Here is a 6,217-nt window from a genome sequence, read left to right as displayed (position 1 = left end):
AGGTTTTTTTGGTTTTGGTTTTTGCTTTTAGCTGTTCTGAGAACCGGGCCGACCCAGGCCGGTCAGAAGGGAACTCGCTCCAGACTCGACCTTGACCTGTCCTCGCGGGAGAGTCCATTCCGGCCGGAACACCAACAAAGTGAGCTTTCCGTCCTTGGGCTCGTCCCTGATCTAACCCGGTGCATCTGGGGCCAGCAAACAAACCTCTGACTGCCCGTGATCCGCTTGGTCCAACTGGAGGTGGAGGGGTTAGCCTGCCAGACTTTTAAAGTGAACCGTGTTCAAAGTACTCGTCCTACACAACATTATATTTAACACCAGGAAGAGTATGTGAGGAAGAGTGTGTGAGGAAGAGTATGCTAATGTTCAGGCTGAGGGGCTTTTAACAAGGCAACAGTGAAAAGCAAACCTAAAGGGTAAAACATAGCGTCTGTCCCACTGTGACGGCTCCTCCAGTTGAGAAAGATCGGGCAAGATATAGTTAGCGCCTTCTAGACCGGGGGGCCAAGCTGGGGCCAGTGGCCCCCTTGGATGGACCTGTTCTTTATACCTTTCGACTGTTACAGTTAAACCGTACCAAGCACTGCACTGTGTTCTACATCGTTCAACATTTTTTATTTTGCTTGTTTACGCAAGGCTGCAGGGATGTAAGATTAAAGCCCTGTTGACCCAAAGTACTGTGGTGTGAGTTTTAACGTTGTGGAATGTTCACATCAAGTTTGGTGCATTTTCAAACAATTTTATTTTCTTTTATTCCTCGTACCATTGATAAATCTATGCCGGCAATTTGGCCATGTTTATTAATGTTTCCAACAAAACAAAACAAACAGACAATCAAAGCAAAATATAAACACAACGGCTTTTCGTTAAGCTAGCTAGCTAATTGTTTGAGGTTTGTCCAGGTGTGAACAGACTAGGATACAAAAAAAAAAACAAAAAAACAAAAACAAACATAAACATTGGCTTTGTGTTACCATGGTGTTCACTGCTATACTATGATCCTCCATTTATGTTATTTAAGCTTTTTCTAGTCAGTGTGGGTTTTTTATTGCCTGTCTGCTTCAGCCAGTACTGAATACAGACAGGAATGTGGAATTAAACAATATGGACAAATATGGATATCTAATCAAGGGGGCTGTGTGTAACAGGTGAAAGCACACATTGGCTGTGTGACACTATAGCTAGTTCAAATCAGCCCATCTTAGCCAAGTCGTATTTTTCTTATTTCCTTTAGCGGGTGCTATTGCTCTTAGCACCACTGAAGTCCAAAGTAATCTGCTTCAAGGCACTTCTTACCAGCAAATAAGACACCATAGATAGCAAAGATATGACTGATTCTTCTGATGTCTTTATTAGTTGAAAGATGGGGAGGACTTAGCCCCACTAGTACGTTTATAACAGCCACCCCTGCCTAGCACTTCTGACAAGTGTCTGACTCAGACAGACAGACACACACACACACACACCTCGGAAAGAAGTTCTGAGAATTAACACATAGCTAACACTCTGAAAGTGTACAATGTTGACTTACTGTGAAAATTCACACTTTATATAACAGGGCTTTGTATGTATATGCTTGTTTGTGTGTGTGTGTGTGTGTGTGTGTGTGTGTGTGTGTGTGTGTGTGTGTGTATGTGTGTGTGTGTGTGCGTGCGTGTGCGTGTGTGTGTGTGTGTATGCTTGCATGTATGATGTATGAGAGTGTGTCTGTATGTATGTGTTCACATATATGTCTGTGGGTATATCTGCGTATTTATGTGTACATATGAGTGTGTATGTGTGTGTATATGTGTTTGCCTATTTTGTGCATGTTCGTGTGTGAATGTTTGTGTGTGTATGTGAGTGTTTATGTGTGTATATGTGTTTGATCCTCTAAATTCTAGAGCAGGCTTAGCAGAGATGACTCAGAATGCAATTACACCATTGGGATTTAGCACTGGAAGCAACAGAACCTCTCTCTCTCTCTCTCTCTCTCTCTCTCTCTCTCTCCTCCAAAGGACCTTAAGCCCTTCTGTCTCTCCTGAGGGTATGGCAGTCTCCCTCCCCATGTCCTCCACACACACACACACACACACACACACACACACACACACACATACACACATACAGATATACAGAGACATAAACTGCCCCCACACAGAGTGCTACATACACTATTCATTTACTAATGCCAGGCCTTTTCCAGCTCTCTTCTGGATATGCAGGACAAGTAAATCCAGGGCAACACACACACACACACACACACACACACCCAGAGATAAGCCCTGTTAAGACTGCACTGCAGTTTCAGGTTGCACACATCAAAGACAAACAGCTAATCCAAATCCCCCACCCTGCATAAGAACCAAGACTGTGAGGGGATTACCACTGGAATGGGTATGAGTGTGTGTGTGTGTGTGTGTGTGTGTGTGTGTGTGTGTGTGTGTGTGTGTGTGTGTGTGTGTGTGTGTGTGTGTGTGTGTGTGTGTGTGCGCACACGCGCACGTGATAAATATGGATGCGCACTGATAAGAGAGCTGAAGCATGATAATTTGGCTACCAGCATTTTCAAGAGCCAGGCTCATTTGGTAATGTGTCTCTGAGATCCAGAAATTTCCCTCAAAGGCATGATATGCTCTGACAGCTGTTACAGCACTGACAGAATGATCACCTCTCTCGTCCTTTCTTTCTGTTACAGCACTGACAGAAAAATCATCTCTCGTCCTTCCTTTCTGTTACAGCACTGACAGAAAAATCATCTCTCGTCCTTCCTTTCTGTTACAGCACTGACAAAATGATCACCTCTCTCGCCCTTCCTTTCTGTTACAGCACTGACAGAAAAATCATCTCTAGTCCTTCCTTTCTGTTACAGCACTGACAGAATGATCACCTCTCTCGCCCTTCCTTTCTGTTACAGCACTGACAGAAGAATCACCTCTCTCGCCCTTCCTTTCTGTTACAGCACTGATAGAAGAATCACCTCTCTCGCCCTTCCTTTCTGTCTCCCACACTTTTCCACCTGCAACGCTAATGCTCACCCTACCTGGCCAAAGCTGTCTGCAATTGTATCAAATACAGGCATGAATGTCTTCTGTATTCCCCAATAATCAGCCCCAACAAAACAGAGAGAGAGAGAGAGAGAGAGAGAGAGAAAGCATGAAAGCGAGTGGTAGAAAAGAAACCCACCATGTGTGACCATTTCCAATTAGCATTTAAACACACATTCAGATGAGCAGTTTGAGAAGAGACATATGCTAGAACTCCAGGGTTTGCATGCTGCTTGTTCTTTATTGTCTATTGTCTATTTGCACTTTCACAGAGTGCACGCAAACACACACACACATGCCTGCTGCACATCCTCCTGTGGTGATGTGTGTCCTTCAGGGAAAAAAAAGATAAGAGAACTAGGAGGGGAAGAGGGGAGGGGGACAGAATGGTTGAAATGGAGGCACAGAGAGTGAAGAGGGGAAATAGAGGGAGAGGGGAAGAGGGTGGATGACAAACCAAGCCCAAAGTATCAGGCCACGACAGGCAGCAGCAGCTCTGTGACAACCCCTGTTGTGAAAAGCAGACGGGAGATTACAAAATAACAGACCTGGCCGCGCGGCCAAGTTCAAACGTTGGGCGCGCACGAGCCTGGCTTTGGCCCTGCTACGCGCACGCCGACCAGCCGAGTGGCGAGGAGTCTGCGCGTCATTCTCCGAACAAGGGCCTGCGAATGCGTCCACGCGAACTGATGTTTCACAGCGCATAATATAACACAGTTTCATGATAACTCCCGCTGACTGAAGCAAAAAGCCGTTGTGTGTGTGTCTGTTAGAGAGAGAGGAGACTCAAAGTGGGGAATTGATTTGAATCTCAAAGTCAAATTCTTTTCAACACTGTATTTATTTGCCTGACCCCGATTCACTAGTGACCTGAGCTTTCAGTTGATGGGACATTACAAAGAGAACTGAATTTCTGTCACAGACTCTTATGGTCGCTCGTCACCTAACCTACTTAGAAAACTGAAAAAGAGTGCACACCAGTCACCAGTCTTACAGCATATTACCCAGAACAGGACATCAGGTTTTCTCACTATACCGAATAAAGCCTGCTGGCCTAACAATAGGCAAATAAGACGGATCCAAAAAAAATACCCGGTCCCCTGCTAAGTTTCCTTCATTTTTCTGCACGCTAACATTTAGGAGTTGACGCTTTGATCCCACAACGACGCGTCTGGCGGTTTAAGGAGACATAAGACACACATGGCCTCTCACTGAAGGCGGACCCACCAGGCCATGTCTACATAGTCTACACTGCTTACTTTCGTAATGAAACCTCGTCTCTTTTACACAGCGGAACACACCGTTCCTGAACAATATCGTTGTATTTTTATGTCGTATTCGGACTACCGTATGTGCTTTATGTAATCGACGTATTCCAGACGGGAATCGTTTCTTTTTTGTTTTGTTTTCGTTTTTTTTTTATGTTGTGATTGGGGCCCCCGAAATTCTACAACTTATAACTCGGCGCCGTCCGGGAGAGCCGGCGCTGACCACCCGTTAATAAAGCGGCCGGTAAGTGGGGCGCTGCTCCGAAGCCACACAATGGGACACGCCGAATTCTAGTGGGGTTTAAATGTGAACCTCTTGGCAAACAACACAAACTGCAGACTGGTTGTTTATGTCAAGAGAGAAGTTCGCGGGAGAATTGCAGAGCCACGATGGAGAGGACGATAAGTTTCTGATTCGATGCATGTGACCCCGTAGAAAACAGAACATGTACACTAGAGCATGTACACATGTGCACATCAGTTAAAGGACGAACTAAATAACCACTATAGGGACCTTATGCACATTTTCATTTTATTTCCAAGATGACAGGGTGAGATTTCTATAGCTGGCAACCATTAAGAGCCATTCCATAACTTTAGGTTCCCATCAGGACAAGTCAATACATCTTATAAATCATTTTCCGCAAGTGCAATTTTGATTTGTAATGCATCAGATAATATGAAACTAGTCTAAACAATTAGAACAAGGTTGACATTGGAAATCGGGGAAAAGGGCTTACGCATGCACAAATGACGGAAAAGCACCTGCCTCATCACACACACATCGCTGAGCAAAACGCGACCATCTGCGGCAGGCGGAACCGTCGTTTTAACCCAATACATTAGCCATGTGAAATCCCCTCTGCGAATCCACCGGTGTTTAAATCCCCAGAGTCCGACGTGATCTACATGGTGCTCGTTTCCGTACGACTGTTCCGTTTGTGGACAGAAATCGGCGATGTGGCTTCCGTAACGCTAACATTTACGACGCCAACCTAGCTGATGCGCTACCGAGCAAGTACCGTTGTGCTCGTTTCGACCGACTTCTCAAAAAGATGTCTGGATTCACCTTACCTGTTCGTCGTCGAGGCCCGCAAATCGTGGGGTTTTTTGGGGGGGTTTTTTTCTTAAAATGACACCTCCGTCGGCCTGTGTCGTTCTTTCGTGTAGTTTAGCGGAGTCGCGCTGCGCTCCGTCGCCGGGGCTCCTCTGCCGTGCTCTAGCCGCGGTGCTGAAGGCTGAAGTGCTGGACAGCGGCACTCACACCCCACAGCCCGTAACACGTCGCTTCGTGCAGGCGGGTTTACATGCTGCCCTCTTGCGTTGCGGAGGTGAAGTAGGTTTTTTTTGTGTGTGTGTCGGAGGAATATGGACGCAGTAGTTTAAAGTAACATTTAATTTGGGGGAGCATGGCATGGTTTCGCTACATTGTATGCATTACAGAACGACAAAGTCTTTACATAATAGACTACAAGGGCACAAGTCTAATCTCTAATATGTACGTTAGAATGTGACAAATCGATGCTTCGCTATTTTTTCCGTTCCATATACCCCCCCCCCCCCCCTCTAAAAAAATATGTTTGTTGGAATCTGTCGTTTTTCTTCTCATTTTAACCGATAACATTAACAAACGAGAAACAGTAGAATGCAGCGTATCTTTTCACTCCCACTTGGCATAATATGGCAGCCATTTACGTCCGACTACCTCTGTGGGACGTCATAAACAACCGGCTATTGGCATAGATAAATGAGGTTTGTGGTCTGTCGCCGACGAAAAACATTTTGCCTCCTCAAGTAAGCAAAAGTAGTAGACACGCAAAAGGATTATAATGCAAAAATATTGTATATAGCCCCCGTATCAATAAGAAGAAGACTTGCACGAAATCCATAAAGTATCATAAAATCCAACAAGGGCAGGACGCG

At 45.4% G+C, this 6,217-nt stretch overlaps 1 protein-coding gene across 2 annotated transcripts in view; it reads right to left on the bottom strand.

Moving 5' to 3' along the window:
- Positions 1-5,510, bottom strand: part of srrm3 (serine/arginine repetitive matrix 3) — a 75,594-nt gene extending 70,084 nt beyond the window's left edge. For both annotated transcript variants that reach the window (XM_035527633.1, XM_035527634.1), the window contains exon 1: positions 5,369-5,510. The gene's annotated coding sequence lies outside the window, so the exon portion shown is untranslated. The remainder of the gene's footprint in view (positions 1-5,368) is intronic.
- Positions 5,511-6,217: the final 707 nt, after the last annotated feature.

Source organism: Electrophorus electricus, chromosome 6 (genome assembly GCF_013358815.1).
Source record: "Electrophorus electricus isolate fEleEle1 chromosome 6, fEleEle1.pri, whole genome shotgun sequence".
Classification (NCBI taxonomy): Eukaryota; Metazoa; Chordata; class Actinopteri; order Gymnotiformes; family Gymnotidae; genus Electrophorus; species Electrophorus electricus.
This window is presented reverse-complemented; position numbering and strand designations above follow the sequence as displayed.